Source organism: Vulpes lagopus, chromosome 5, assembly GCF_018345385.1.
Source record: "Vulpes lagopus strain Blue_001 chromosome 5, ASM1834538v1, whole genome shotgun sequence".
NCBI lineage: Eukaryota > Metazoa > Chordata > Mammalia > Carnivora > Canidae > Vulpes > Vulpes lagopus.
The window spans coordinates 101,448,395-101,464,745 of NC_054828.1; the positions used below are offsets into that span (position 1 = coordinate 101,448,395).

General features: G+C 33.3%; 1 long non-coding RNA gene across 1 annotated transcript; it reads right to left on the reverse strand.

Annotated features, from left to right (window-relative positions):
• Positions 1–421: 421 nt before the first annotated feature.
• Positions 422–1,446, reverse strand: LOC121491401. The gene is made up of 3 exons (XR_005987971.1): positions 1,420–1,446; positions 974–1,114; positions 422–472 (listed from the first exon to the last, which is right to left on the reverse strand). It is a non-coding gene; the product is annotated as an uncharacterized LOC121491401 (long non-coding RNA).
• Between the last annotated feature and the right edge of the window lie 14,905 nt (positions 1,447–16,351).

Below are 16,351 nucleotides of genomic sequence, written 5' to 3' on the forward strand. Positions count from 1 at the left end.
GGTGTAAACACAAGAAAAGGTAGAATAGGACCAATTAGTGATATGTACAGCCAATTAGAAATTGTGGGCATAAAATATGAACATTGAAATATAACACTTCAAAGTTCAATAGTATACTGAGTTCAACTGAAGCATTAATAATTAGAAGGAAGTTGTGAGGAAGTCACCTAGAGCCCTGTCCAGAAAGACAGAGGTAAAAATTGGAAGGACCATCTAAGAAGGATGGAGATGGAGATTACAAAATATTTTTAAGAGGGCTTTTGGAAAAAAGAGAAAGGTAGACATGTGCTAACAAATAAAAACAAAATAGGAACAGTGTAGGATCCCTGGGTGGCGCAGCGGTTTGGCGCCTGCCTTTGGCCCGGGGCGCGATCCTGGAGACCCGGGATCGAATCCCACGTCGGGCTCCCGCTGCATGGAGCCTGCTTCTCCCTCTGCCTATGTCTCTGCTTCTCTCTCTCTCACTGTGTGCCTATCATAAATAAATAATAAAAATTAAAAAAAAAAATTAAAAAAAAAATAGGAACAGTGTAAATTTTACTTAAGTCCTAAAGTAAGAAATAGTCTTTAAATTTTAACAATGCACTAAAAATATCAAAGATGGGGGTGCCTGGGTGGCTCAGTTGGTTAAGTGTCTGCCTTGGGCTCAGGTCATGATCCCAGGGCCCTGGGATCAAGCCCCACAGGGACTCCCTACTCAGTAGGGAGCCTGCTACTCCCTCTCTTCCCTGCTCACGCTCTCTCTCACTATCTATCTCTCTATCTCAAATAAGTAAATAAAATCTTTAGGAAAAAATACCAAGGATAATAAATAAAAGTAAATTTTCACTAGACAAGTGGTAGTGAAACTACAGATCATTAAGTATAAAGAGAGATGCTAAAACAGAGAAAAGACAATCCAATTCACATATGACCATAAACATGTGGAGAAAAATAATATCATTAGTAATTAAGAAATGCAAATTATTCTCACATTTTTAAATATATTTGATCTTCTTCAGTGTAAAAGTTAAATAACAGCAAGGGTTGATAAGGATGTGAAAAAAGAATCCTCTTACACACTGCTAGGGCCAGCATACAGTGAAGGTAAAGTTGGTGGGGAATCTGGTAGTATCTAATAAAACAAAACAAAAAAATGTGCACATCTTATGACCCACTTACAAGAACACTATTGCAATGTTATTTATACTCAAAAAAAAAAAAAAGAAAGAAAGAAAAATAGCCCTAAAGAAACAGCAATTATTAACTAAAGAGAGGAAAATAGAATGAGGTTGGTTGATATGTTCAAACATAGAAATGTCTGAAGAAGGAGATTTTTTCCAGTGGGAAAAAGCACATCTTCTAAATATATATACAGAAGAAATACCATTTACTTTTTAAAAGACAAGTAAGAAAGATTAGCAATCTGATAGTGCTTACCTCTTTGGAGAAGGCTGGATTTTGTACCTGATCAGAGAGAAAGTAAGCTTTATTTACTATATTTAAACATTATTTTTCAAAATAATGTAATTTAAATATTTAATAACTAAATAATGTAATTTAAGTAATTAAATTATTTTTCATAATAATGTTATTTAAATATTTTTCACAAAAAGTAGTAAGTGTGATCCTAAGTGCAACCAGGAACAGAGATTTTTCAGATGTTTCTATGGAAGGAGAAAAAGCAAAGTACAGCTAACAAGTCCTGGTTAACTTCCCCACTAAGCCCAACAGTATATAAAACTTCATATACATAGATTTATTCATATTCATTATATTCTAGGTCATTCCTTAATGTATTTTTAAATGCTAATTATTTTCAAGTATCATAATATTAGTTGATACGTTGCATATGATTTCTGAGGGTAATTCAGCATTTAAAAGCATATAGAGCCTTATTTTTTTTCAGTGAAAGTTACCTATTTCTCATCACTATTTCTTTTTTTTTCCTTTTTCTAAAGATAGAGAGAGTGGAGTTGGAGGGAAGGGGCAGAGGGAGAGGGAGAGAGAGAGAAAGAGAATGTTCAGGAGGCTCCATGCCCAGTGTGGAGCCCAACACGGGGCTCCATCTCACAACCCTGAGTTCACGATCTGAGCCAAAATCAAGAGTAAGATGCTTAACTGACTGTGCCACCCAGGTGCCCCTCTCATCATTAATTCTGAGAAATACATACTTTGGTATTTGAGTATAGGCTTTTCTTCAAAAAGACCATGGTTTGGGGCAAAGCATTGAAAGCTATTATGAAATTTTTGCATTAAGAATCATATAAAATTTAATCAGTGAATAGTTAAGAAACTTCCTGAAAAGAACAGACTCTGTCATAGAACATATTTTAAATTTCAAATAGCGTAAGCAAAAGTGACTTTTCTGGGTTTATACCTAAAAGAAAATGATGGTTGGCTACAAATCACACAAGAAAAAAAAAAAAGGCAAATGATATGATATATAATGATCCTATTATAAATCTCTCTCTTTTTTTTTTTTTTTAAGAGAGAGAGAGGGAGAGAGACAGAGTATGAATTGGGAGGAGGGGCAGAAGAAGAGGGAAAGAGAGAATCCTAAGCAGGTTCTACATCCAGCATGGAGCCAGACCCAGGGCTCAATTTCTCAATCCAGAGACCATGACTTGAGCCAAAATCAAGAGTTGGGCACTTAACTGACTGAACCACCAGGTGCCCCTATTTTAAACCTTCAAAGAAGATTCTGAGCATTTCACTTTAATACCTTCATTATTTTGAGTGCTATTGAAAACATTTTAATTAATGCCATTAGAAATAAATAACCAGGTTTAGGAGAAAATGAGAACCAAGTGGATTATAAACGAGTTGAATTAATAATATTCTTAGTTTAAATCTTTTACCTTTGCAAGAAGGCTATAATTCTGAATCTGAACTGATACCACTGCAGTGCATTTCCTTAGCAAAGGGAGGGACAATCTGGGAAGCAAGAATGAGTGAATATAACATGCTTCTTTATACATCATGCTTCTTTTTGAAAAGCACTAGTTGCATTTATGGAAATTATCTTTTTCACTTTATTATCTTTCTGATCTACTTAAGGATTGATGGTATTATACTCACACAGCAGGGGTAGACTATGAGGCTCACTGACACATGTGCCTTCTCAAGCTCAAAATGTAGCAGTGTCAAAGTAATGGCAAGTGATTCCAATAAAAAGTCAAAAACAAAAGTTCTTTTGCAAACTTTTGTCTGGAGTTTTTGTCACTGAAATAAAAATTCACAAATTTGAGTTTAGGTAATGGTTTATTATCAAAAAAAATAATGCTTTCCTCTGAATATATATATATATATATATATATATATATATATGGAATTTTTGCACTAATATTAACATTTAAAATTAGCAATATATCATATAAATGCCAAGGGCCAGCAACACACAATATATTTCCTCTTTCTTTAGGATAGTATTACTAATATTTTGCAGTAGGTCTTCTCACTAGTGTGTCTTTATTTCTACTACTACATTTCCTAAGCACACTGAAATGGATAGTAGGAATAGCTGATAGATAGATAATTGAGAAAATAGGTATGTGAATGCAAACACAGTTCAATGGGGTGCATGTATTGATTGATGACTACACAAAATAGTTTTTAAAAATTTAGAACAACGTAATGCCAAATTTTCTACTTAGTTCTAGTAGTGCTTTTATATGTAAGTTCTGTATAGTCCTAAGAGAGGGAGAGAACCAACATAGTAAAATTAAGTAAAATTAATTTAATGATATGATATTAATCTAAAGTAGGGAAATACAGCATGGATCTCTAATGATTAACTTCTAGTTTTAGACCTAGTTTTATAGAAAAATTGTGCTTCCAAGCTCAGCCTATGTCCATTATACTTTACCCACCAAACAATTACCAGGAATGATTCATAAGTATATTGAATAAATGGTTTCAAGATGGAAATGCGCTCATTTCCATGAAAGCGATGATGACAGATGATTCATTTTCTTACTAGCTCCGAGTGTATAACTGTTCTTGTTAATAAAAATGAAATACAGTGGATTCATTGCTGTTTACTCTACAAGATTATGCTGATTTTTCTCCTATATGGGTATGCAATGCAAACCACAAGCAGGACATAGTTAACATAAGACATAAATAAGTTTCCCTGAGCAAAAACAGATCAGTTATCAGGGATAAAAAGGATCATGACTCTAACTATTGTATAGGAAAGAATATTGAACATAATATGACAAAAATATGCAATTGCCATCATTTTTATATTTGCAGATATCTGAATATCCGATGACTTTGCAATTTTTGCTTGCAAAAGAAATTATTACAAATGATGCTGAAGGGAAATTAACATCTCAGCATTAACAAAAATGGTTTTGAGTTACCTTAAACCCTTTTCCTTCTAATTTTTGTAGCTTCCAAGTTATTGGAAGTTTTTTAAAAGAAAATTCAACACCTCAGACTTATAAATAAATATATTTTCTTATTTAAAAAAACCCAACAGATTCTTTGGCAGGCGAGATAATCTTCAAGCAAAAACCAGTATTTTAAAATGTGTTCTCAGGAAACCTAAAAGGCTTATTTTTGGCAATACTAGTCAACATGCTGTCAGTTACCTCCTCCAAGATGCAATTACAGTCAGCACTAAATAATTTTGAGCTTCCGGCAAGAGGCTATACAAAAAGGTTTCAACAGACCTATAAGCAAATTCGCTTCTTCTAAAAGAACTAGTAGAGCAAAACCTCACAAACTATTTTCTGACGGTTAGATCATGGTGGAAAAGTTTGGATATTGGCTGGTTTTTATTATTGAGTATTACCTTCAAGAAGCAAAACATTAAGATTAATTTTCCTTTTATAAACTGCCAAGAAATTCCTGTCACCGATTTTAAATTTTCTGAGAAGAGAGCAAATTTAAAAGCCACCTGCAGTTTATTGTAGCTTTTACTATTACTGACTTACTCTTACTATGTGGACTTAAATTACATATCATCCCCCTAACTCCCAGATGCTTAAAAAATATGTGTGTATCCTCCAAACATCTCAAAAAAAGAAGTTATGAGATGACTAATATCATTTCCATAGTATATTTGCAGAAACTTAGACAAAGACATAGAAATGAATTCATCACATGTGTTAAAGATTTTTGGTGGTATAAATGATAATTCAACCCTTGTTTTCTGCTAAACCTCCAAACACAATTGTTATTGTCTCACTGGAGGTAAAATGTACTAGAGAGAAATTGTTACAACAATGTAAGCAATGTTGTATTTTATGACTATATGTTCTAAGGGACATTGATTGCTAAGATCTTTTTTCTGAATTACGGGCTCATCAAAAGATGAAAACTCACCTTTATTCCATTAAATGATGGAATATAGTTAATAGACTGCTTAAATATGAAAGTTTTAAAAATAGGCTTTAATATAAAGTCTACTTTTGCATTGATTCATGTCATATAGAAGACAAATTCAGAATCTGTGAATCGGATGCCCTGTAGACATAAATTTTGATGTTCTAATATTATTATCTCAGCAAAATGATTCTATCGTCCAAGTGAGTAAAGGTGTCTTTTCCCATTGCATACATAGTCATTCTAAGCTCACTTCATTAAGTCACTGCCCAGGAAAGTAACTTAACAATACTAAAAAATATAAATTGCTATTTAAAGTAAAATTCTAATTTATTTCCAACATAGAAAATATTCTACAATTGGCATGATGGGAGACTAGAGAAAAGCTAGTATTTTTATTCACTGTTAAGTGATCCATTTAAATAACTAGACAGGCGTATTTCATTGGGGTGTCATAAAACATATAATATTAGCTCTTTCCTCTAAACACAGTGTTTATATAAATTGAAAAACACTGTCCCATTGATGGATACTATGGAAGAATGTTTAACTTTAACTTCATTTCTGTTTATTCTTTTACAACTCTTCATATGCTACATCAAGAGAATCAATTGATTTATTTAAAAAAATTTATATTGAGCAGTTACTATATGTCATTCCCTGTAGGGATTCAGGGTTGATTCCTTAAGAAACTCATGTACAAATAATGAGCATACTAAAATCTGGTCATGTCTCAGCACTATAATTTGAAGTTTAGATGTTCTGCTTAAAATTATTCATATATAGTGCTAAAAGTCCTTCAGTAATGAAAATAATCCCAATAAATTCAGACTTTGTATATTTTCACTTACTTCATAATTTAGAAATTTACTATTTTGAGTCCTCTTTAATTGGATCATATCACTATAATGATATAGAGGCCAAAAAAAAAAAAAAAAGGAAAGGAAAGGATAGGAAAGGAAAGGAAAGAAAGGAAAGGAAAGGAAAGGAAAGGAAAGGAAAGAAAGGAAAGAAAGAAAGAAAGAAAGAAAGAAAGAAAAAAGAAGAAAGAAAGAAAGAAAGAACGAAAGAAAGAAAGAAAGAAAGAAGAAAAAGAAAGAAAGAGAAAGAAGAAAGGAAAAGAAACTAAGAGCTGGTTCTTTGAAAAAATAAACAAAATTGACAAATTTTTAGCTAGCCTCAGCAAGAAAAAATGAGTTGAGACTCAAATAATAAAATCAGAAATGAAAGAGGAAATATTATAACTGGTACCACAGAAATACAAAGAATCATAAGAGACTACTATGAATAATTATAAGCTATAAATTGGACAACCTAAAAGTTAATGGAAAAATTCCTAGGAACAGAAAAGACTGAATCATGATGAACTGAAAAAAAAAAAAAACAGATCAGTTATTAGTAAGGAGATTAAATCTGTATTCAAAAACTGTCCAATGGGGTGCTTGGTTAAACTTCTGTCTTTGGCTCAGATCATGATCCCAGGGTCCTAGAATCAAGTCTAACATCAGGCTCCCTGCTCAGTGGGGAGTTTGTTTCTCTCTCTTCCACTCCCCCTGCTTGTGCTCTGTCAAATATACGATTAAAATCTTTAACAACAACAAAAAAGGATTGTACTCCATGATCATGTAGAGTATATATATGTATATATATAAACTAAGCTTATAGATACAAAGTACGGCAGCGGTTGCCAGAGGTGCAGGGTGTGGGGTGAGAAATGGGTAGAACTGTTTAGTTGGTTTCTTTTTTTCTGGTTTAAATAAATTTAATAAAAAATAATTTGCATTTTAAAGTCATTTTGTCTGATTCTATGTTCTGTTCTTTGGCATTTACTGATTCCACCTTCTGTTCTTACTACCATATATGCTCCGTTACTTAACAAATTGCTTGATAGGGAACACTTCTATATCTACAAATCAAAATATCTCTTATAGCCTCGGAAATTTTTAAAAATAATTTGTGGAGGTGAAACTCATATAACATAAAATTAACCATTTTCAGTGAAAAATTCAGTGGCATTTAGTACATACACAGTATTGTGGAACACATTGTAGCTAATTTCAAAATATTTCCATTGCTCTAAAGGAAAATTCTATACACATCAAGCAGTTCCATCTCATTTCCTCCCTTCGTCTAACCCCTGATCACTACCAATCTGCATTCTTTCTGTCTGTATTTATTTATTGTAGACATTTCTTAAGAATGGATACAATGTGTAACCATTTGTGTCTGACTTCTTTCAGTTACCATAATCTTTTTGAGGTTCACCCATGTTGTAGCATGTATCATCATTTCCTTTTTTAAGGCTGAATAGTATTCTTTTGTATGTATATACCACAGTTTGTATATTCATTCATCCCTGATGAACACTGACACCTTTTAATTACTATGAATGGTGCTGCTGTGAACATGCACACACGTGTCTTTGTTTGAGTACCTGTTTTCAATTTGGGGGGGAGGGTAAAGAACTATCCACTTCAACATCTCCCTGGGACCACCCTTACCTACCCTCTTCTGCCTTAGAAATGCTTTGTCTAAATCATCATCCTAGCCTGAGGGAATCCTGGAGTTGAAGGAGTCTTAGACCATAGAATTGGGAAGAATGGAGGGATCATCTAGTCTTGCCGCCTGTTATGACAGACCAGGAGATAGGGGCCCAAAGTGAGGAAGGGCAAAACTGGAAATGTAGCCCTGCCCTCAGTATACTTCACTGCCTCTCCTAGGCATAAGGGGCCTCATGAAACAGGCTCAGGTCTTAAGGGTGCATATGGTCCTCTGCCAGCAACCATTTTGGGGGGCCATGAGGTAGAAGGAGCACTCCTGCCTCAGTCCATGCCTTAGTAAGACAAACAGCCTGCCCGTATACTTTGGCCCCAAATTCAAGGATATCTAGCTCTTACGGCCTCGCTCCCTTCCCTGTCCTGGGAGCCTAGGGAAAGGGCTGGTCTTGGGAGCTGCAGAGGATATCATCTCTTTCTGCTGCTCCCATCTCCCTTCCACCTTCCCTGGGGGCTGCCTCACTGCTTCTGCCCTCAGGGAAGTCTCAGCCCACTATTGACACTTCTATAATCTAGAAAAACACTGAATAAAGCCATATGTGTTTGCAAAACAAGTCTAGGAGTGGAACTGTAGGGTAACACAGTAATTTTGTTTAACTTTGAAAGAATCAACAAACTGTTTTCCATAATGGTCAAACAGTGTTATATTCCACTAGCAAAGTACGAGAGTTCTGATTTCTCCACATTCTTGTTAACACTTTTTTTTTAAATTATAGTATCCCCTGAAATTTTGCACTCTTTAAAATACAGTAATTGAAGTTCTAATTGCTTTTAAAGCAAAGACAATTAAAAAACAAATAAAACAAAAACCCAAACCACATTTCCTGCATGAATCCCTCCAAATCACCTTCTACTCCAGGATTTCAGAATTCTCATTTTGATGATGGGTACACATGGATAGGCAAATATTGATTAGAATACTGCTTTTTTTTCTCTTTCAAAGTGGTTAATGGAGCACTGTACATAATATAAAAGAAATGTAAAAGCCTTTGAAATAACTAAACTATTTATGTACCCTGGTGGGATGTTTCTCTGACAAAGATCAAGGAGGTTTAATTAACAATTCATTGACTGAACCAAAGTTAAATGCATTCTCTCAGTTAAAGCATGGGTGTAGCATTTAATGAGTCAGAGCTTACACTAGTAGAACCTAATTGCACACACAGTGATAGTAACTATCCCTTCACAGTAAACTTGCTCAACGGTCTGTGTCTGTTCAAAATAGAAAGTCACAGAGAGCAGAGTAGGAGAGAATTAGCCAATATGGCAGAGCTGATATAGAAACACATCGACCTCCAAGGGCTGCATGTGAGTATCAGTGAACATAATGCCCCCACATTTCAAGGAGGTAACACAGGTAAATAAATCAAGTACATGCACACGAAATTGTAAAGATTCCCTGAATAAACTCAGGCACAAGTTATAATTAAACCCTCCTCTTTTGGTACCACCAAAATGCTACTAATAGATTTTCAATCACTTGTGCCTATAAGCTAAGGAACAATGGTACCCTATTAGTTACAAAGATATTCCATCTTTATCACAGTCCAAATACTTGATTTTATATGCACTTCTACTAGATTAAGCACTGCTTAAAAGAGCTGTAAGAAAACAAACATTAATATGCTGGATAAAAATATATCGCACTCCTGGGCAGCCCGGGTGGCTCAGTGGTTTAGCGCGGCCTTTAGCCCAGGATGCAATGCTGGGGACCCGGGATCGAGTTCCGCATCGGGCTCCCTGCATGGAGCCTGCTTCTCCCTCTGCCTCTCTCCCTCTCTCTCTCTGTCTCTCTCTCTCTCATTAATAAATAAATAAATAACCTTTAAAATATATATATATAGCACTCCTGATCTATGCTGGTCACTCTTTGAGGCACATATATCTCATTTTTACTTTTACAAATATCCTGTGAGGTAGGCTATGCCACAACTCCAATATTACAGCTGCAGAAAACAAATTTCAGTAAGATTAAATAACTTTTACAGAGTCACACATCCCAAAAGACATATACCAGATATCAAATCCAATCTATCTGACCCCAGCACCTAGAGTGATACCATCTGAGTAATATAAGAAATTATACCCCTGCTACCATGACCACCACTTTATATTTTATTTTTATTTTATTTTAAAGATTTTATTTTTATTTGAGAGTGAGTGAGAGAGAGAGAGAGCAGGGGCAGGAAGCGGGGCAGAGGGAGACAGAGAGGCAGACACCCCTCTGAGCACAGAGCTTGACGCTGATGGCAGTGAGGCGGATGTGTGCTCCATCCCAGGCCCCAAGAGCATGACCTGAGCCAAAGGCAGACACTTAACCAACTAAGCCACCCAGGCACTCCTATACTTTATTTTTAAAACCAAAGTAATTCTATTGCTGATTATAAAGCAATATTTTATTGGTATAAAAGAAACAAAGTATAAAGAGGAAATATCCTCTAAAGCCATCACACAAAGATAGCACTTCAATATGTAGTCACATCATTTTTCTAAGGATGTAAACATGTAAGTATATTAAAAAGAGAGGGAGAAAGGGACAGAGAGAGATTGCCTGGCATATATTAGGTATCTGATAATACTAGCACATTTTTATGATCATAATCATTGTTATGGCTGCATGTAGCTGTACTACATCTATTTTTATTGCTATGAAATATTCTAGTGTAGATATACCACAGTTTATCATTTCTGCCTTAGATGTACATTTAGATTGTTTCTGGTTTGAGGCTATTGTAAGTACTACTACTATAAACATTGCTTTACACATTATGTTGCTTTGCACATATCATGTACTGGTGCTCCAGAGGGGGGGAAAAAGAGCCCCAATAAATGGCATTCAACAAGATTCTAATGTAAATATTATCACTGTGATGATTTTCAAGCTATCATTGATATAAGACTCAGACTGCAAGGTTTCTGAAAATTTAACAGCTGGCTTTTTAAGCAAAAACTAGCTGATTTGAATTTAACAATCACTTCCATATATACATGGAATTTCTAGATTGTAAACTATGTACTTGATCAACTGTAGTGAATAATCTTAAATGGTTTACCAAAGTAAATTACTATTTTATACCCCTACAGCTGTACATGAGAATTCCCCTTGTGTGTCAGACATCATACTATAAATTTTAGTCATTCTAGAGGTACATGGTGGTTTGTCATTGTGATATTATTTTCCATTTCCCCAATTACCAATGAGCTTGATCAGTTTTTCATGGGTTTATGGCATTTCCAATATTCTCATGCCTCTTCAAGTCATTTACTTATTTTCTGCTTACTTGTCTATTTTTTATTGCTGATTTTAGATCTCTGGTATTTCATGTATTTTATTTGTTCAAAATTTCTTTACCAAGACTATAGCTTGGTTTTCACTCTTTTAATGGAGTCTTTTGATTAAACAATCTTAATGTATTCAAGTTTATTCATCTTAGTGTCTTGAGTTTTTGGTTTGTTTAAGACATATTTTACTTATCTAAGATCATAAAGATTCTCTCCTTTGATTGTCCTCTATAGATTCTTTATTGTTTTGCTTTTCACATTTTGATTTATTTTCTACGTAAAAGATAGTTTTGTATGACATGAAGTAGGAGCCAAATTTCATTTTTATTTTTATGGATATAAAATGCCCCAGCATGATTTATTGAAAAATATTTTCCTTTCCCAGCTCTGGAGTAGCACTCTTTTTATAAATTATGACTCCACATATGCTTGGGTCTTTTTCTGGGATTTCTATTTTATTCCACTGCTCTATTTGTCTATCTTTACATGCATATCACACTATCTTATTTAGAGCAGCATTATAAAAAGACTGGTTGGAACAAACCCACTCACTTTGTTCTTCTCCAGGAATATTATGGCTACTTAAATGTTTTTTAAAACAGATTTATTGAGGTATAATTGAGTTATCGTTAACTGCTCTTATTTAAAGTATCAATTTGATAAGTTTGGCATATGCATACGCCCATTAAAACATAATCAGAAGTCAAGATAATGAATATATCTGTAACACAAAATAGTTTTCTTGTGCCCATTGGTTGTCCCTCCAACCCTCTCTTCACTGTTCCCTGCATCCTCAGGCAACCACTAATCTGTATTCCATTAGAATGAATTAATTTGCATTTTCTAGAATTTTATTCAAATAAATTAAATCATAGAGTATATACTGTCTTTTGTTGGCTACGTCACTCAGATTCTTCCATGTTGTGTGTATAACTAGTTCAATTGTTTTTTTTCTTTTCTAGATAAGATTTTAATGTACAGATATTCAACTACTTGTCCATTCATTTGTTGGTGAACATTTTTGTTGTTTTGAATGTTTGCCTATTTAAGTAAAGTTTCTATAACTATTTAAATATAAGTTTTTATATGGATATATACATGAGTAGTAAAATGGCTGGGTAATAAAGTAGCAGTATGTTTCACTTTGTAAAAAATTGTCAAACTTGTTTCAAAGTGGTTTACATTCCTGAAATCAATGAAAGTTGGCATTTTGCCACATCTTCAGCAACATTTGGTATGGCCAATCTGTTTTAGACTTTTTTATCCATGTGCGGTGGCAGCTCATTGTGGTTTCAGTTTGCAATTGTAAATAATTAATGTGGAGTATCTAAAAAGAGAACTCAGCTTATCTGCCATCCACATACTACTTTGGTGGAGTGTCCAAAATCTTTCACCCAGTTATTCAACTGGATTGCTTGTGGGTTTTTTTTACTGAATTTTGAGCATTTTCTTTATATATATATATTCTTCATATAGAGTTTTCATCAGATATGTGATTCACAAATATTTTCTCCTTCACTGAGTTTGTTTTTATTCTCTTAACACTATTTTGTGAAGAACAGAGGTTCTTAATTTGCTGAGACTGATTAATGAATTTTTTCTTTTATGGGTATTGCTTTTAGTGTAGAATCGAAGAAAGCTTAACCCCCACACAAATAGTTTCTTCTGTGTTTCTTCTATATATTTTATGATTTTAGGTGTTACATGAATATCCATGTTTCGTTTTATTTAATTTTTGTATATAGTGCAAAGTATGGATAGATGTTCACTTTTTTGCAAGCAGATTGTACTTTGTCTACCAAGCACCTTTGCACCTTCATAAAAAACCCAATTGATGTTTTACGTACACATCTATTTTTGTATTTTCTATTCATCCCAATTGATCTCTTTGTCTATCTTGATATCAATGCCATACATTCTTGATTACCATAGTTTTATAATAAGGCTTAAAGTCAGGATGCTTGATTCTCCAAATTAAAAAAAAATTATCAAAATTGTTTGAACTGTTCTAGGCCTTTTGTATTTACATATTCATTTTAGAATCAACATGTTAATTCATACCAAAAAAAGTCTTGCTTGGATTTTGATTATGATTGAATCAAATCTGTAGATTAATTTGGGCAGACTTGATAGCTTAACAAAATTCAATTTTATGATCAATGATTATGATATATCTATTTATTTAAGTCTTCCTTCAAATATCTGTACAATCTGTAGTGATGTCACTTCCCTCATTCTTGATGTTAGTCACTTGTGTTCTCTTTTTTTCTTCCTGATCAGTTAGGCTAGAGGTTTGTTAGTTTTATCAATATTCTCCACAAATCATCTTTTGGTAATTTTCTTTATTGTTTTTCTGTCTTATGGTCATTAATTTTCACTCTGGTCTTTATTATATTATTTCTTCTGTTTATACTATATTTTGTATTATCCATTATTTCTCTTCTTTAACTAGTTTCTTAAGGCATATGTCAAATAATTAAATTTGGTTTTTATTGTAGGCATTAAGTTCTGTAAATTTCCCTTTAATTACTGCATGCCATGAGTTTTTTTTTTTTAAAGATTTTATTTATTTATTCATGAGAGACACCGAGGGGGGGGGGGGCAGAGACACAGGCAGAGGGAGAAGGAGGCTCCATGCAGGGAACCCGACATGGGACTCGATCCCGGGTCTCCAGGATCAGGCCCTGGGCTGAAGGCTGTACTAAACCACTGAGCCACCCAGGCTGCCCCTGCCATGAATTTTTGTATTCAGAATAAACTTTTCTAATTTTTCTTTTTATTTTCTTTTTGATCTATAGATTATTTGTAAAGATATTATTTAGTTTCCAAAACAGGTAAATTTTACTGATATATGTTATGACTTTTAATCTATTCCACATATATGACACTTTTTATATGCTATTTTTGTATAACTTAAATAATTTTCAATTTACTGAGATTTTTTTTAACAGCCCAGAATACAGTCTATCTTGGTAAATACTCCTTTATAAAGTATAGCAAATGTGTATTCTGCTATTGCTGTGTGGAGTTCTTTAAATGATCATTCCTTATCTCTTCACCCAAAAGCAATAGCTTTTAACGTTTTGATGGAATCTATCATTTATTATTTTCTTTTATCAATTTATTTTTTGTAGTTAACAATGATTAAACTGTGATTCTTAACATCTTCAATTAATAATAAAAACATTTTCTAACATCAATGTGTATACATTTTAATGCCATTTCAGGATGCATAGTATTCATCAGGTGCATAACCTATGTTTAATTATTAATTTGCCTTAAATACTTCCTAGAATAAGACATGCCAATAAATATTAATAAATAAATATGAAATTTAATTGTTAACTTTTAGATTATATTCAAATACTAATATAAAGTTATCATTATCATCTTTGTGGAAGAAACATTGGAATCATTCTATTTTCTTTGTTTATGAATAAATAAAAATGAATTTTCTAAATGAAAGATAAGGCTGTTGTTCAGACTATTCATACATGTCCTCATACTAATTTCCAGAAAATGTGTACCAATTTGCCATCCTGCAGGTTTATAAATGCCTCTGTGTTTTTCATTAGTATAAGATGACATTTCTTCAAATCTTCATTAATTTGATAAATAGGAAATAAATTAGTGTTACATATTTCTCTGATTAATCAATTTTTAAGTACATTTTTGGGCTTTTCTGTGAAAATTCTGTTTTTGATCCTTTGCTTTTTTTTTCTATTAAAGTGTATTAATTGCTTTGTGGATTAGGCCATGAAAGAAAGAGGAAAATGAAAGATGACACCCTGAGAAAATATGAGTATTTGTAAATGCAGAAGAAAAATATTAATGAAATTTTGCTGTCCAAAGTTATTTAGTCTTTCTTCGAATACTTTAAAAAAGCACAAAGGAAGTTTTCTAAAGTTATTTTTTGGCAGTTTTATTTTTCTACAACATCGAGACAGTTTTCATAAGGAGAAAAGCTTAAGAAAGGTAATCATGAAACAGAAAAATCCCCTATAACTGTAATATCCATCCTCACTGTGATTTGTCTTTCTTCTTTTGGCATACATTTTTTTTTTCTATTTGATATGCATATTTCCGACCTCAAATATCCATATTGCCTTACTTTTATTATTCCTTTTTTTAGAATTTAAGATGTCTTCCTGACTTTCCTGATGACAGTGCTAAAAAATCCAGGCACTAGTACAGATTCTTTAGAGTTATATCATCTGTAAGCAGTGTCTTTCAAGAAAATCACTGCTTAGCTAATGTCTAACCAATGGCCACCCACTGCAACTCCACCTGGAATGTGCTATATTGAGAGTTGCCCCTTTGAGAAACAGACTTCAAAAACAACCAAAGCATCTGCATGTAAGATTTTGATTTATGGCTCCTATTTGAAATCCCTGGTGGTCTTTACAGTGTACAGTGTTAATGATATGGCATATTCTGTATACAACAGGTATTTAAGGATCACCCTCTATGTACCAGGAAATTTTCTGAGCATTGGGGTAGGACAGTGAAAAAAAGAGACAAATATCCCTACCTCATGCAGTATATATCTAGGATATATATCTCTGAATAGATGGCACCTTGCTGTACCTTGCTTTCAACTATTCCAAAAGCAGACATCACATAACTGAGTTGTCTAAGCGGAAGCTAACTTTGAATAGTCTCTGTGGCTTACAATTTTTTTCAAGTAACCCTAAATACCCCCTTTCACATGGAATAACACTTTAACATATTGAAATTTAATTTTATGTCTTCATATAAAATAAGGCTTGAGAATAGACTGTTTTAAGTGTTTTATCTGACAGTTACATAGGAATATAGCTTTATTAGCTAGCCACAATGAAATCATATATATGAGGAAAAATAGACATGAAATCAAACTGTTATTAAAGTGAAATGAACCAATATTTATTGAACACTTACCATGTAACTGGCATTTTTCCAACCTAATTACTTATATTATGTATGAAATATGTACCAGAGGAAAGAAAACACAGAAATGTAAATAACTTGCACAAAATAACAGTGATAAAACCGTAGAAGTGGTGTATAGGTAAGAATTAACACTAGGGTCAGCATTTTTAAGCACAATGCTATGATGATTTCAGATATTTGTTTAGGAATGCTCTAGAGTATGATTTCAGATCAGTTTAAATCAAACCAGAATTACAAATACATATATATATACACACACACACATATAA